The following is a 598-nucleotide window of genomic DNA, read 5'->3' on the forward strand; positions in this document are numbered from 1 at the left end:
CAGTTAAATAATATTTTCCATGTTTACGCAAATGCACAATTTTGTAGACCCATATCATACAACTGTGAATACAAGAAAAATAAATATAAATACATCAACCACTGTCTTTTTTTTTTTAATAAAAGGAAACCAGATGTTCGCCACAAACTATTATTTTTGTATAATGAAGAAATGCGATTGAGCTCTCCATCACACGTTCATAAAAGGATACAGAGGAGAATATTCTTAAAAAGAAATATATATGTTTCCCTAATGGCTACACAGCATCCCCTTCCCACAGAGAGAGGTTTTGAGAGGAAATTCTATTAATAACGGCGGTGATCTCTCGTATCAATCTGTGAAGAATTACAGCCCACTCTACGGCTTTCGACTCTTTATTACCCCACCACTGTACTACACACCGTCTTGCCTCAGGAAAAAATGGAGTGCTTTAAGGTACTAAGTCCTTTTGGGAGAAGGTAATAAAACCATAAAGATAGTATTTTTCAGGTAAAGCAATGTTGGTTGTCAGGTTTTAAAAATACAAGATATAAATAGGTATGATGTGCCAGCGATTATAGACATTGCGATTCGGAGTACTGCAGAGTCTGGGGTGAGT

Source organism: Penaeus monodon, chromosome 20 (assembly GCF_015228065.2).
Source record: "Penaeus monodon isolate SGIC_2016 chromosome 20, NSTDA_Pmon_1, whole genome shotgun sequence".
In the NCBI taxonomy this organism is placed as follows: Eukaryota; Metazoa; Arthropoda; class Malacostraca; order Decapoda; family Penaeidae; genus Penaeus; species Penaeus monodon.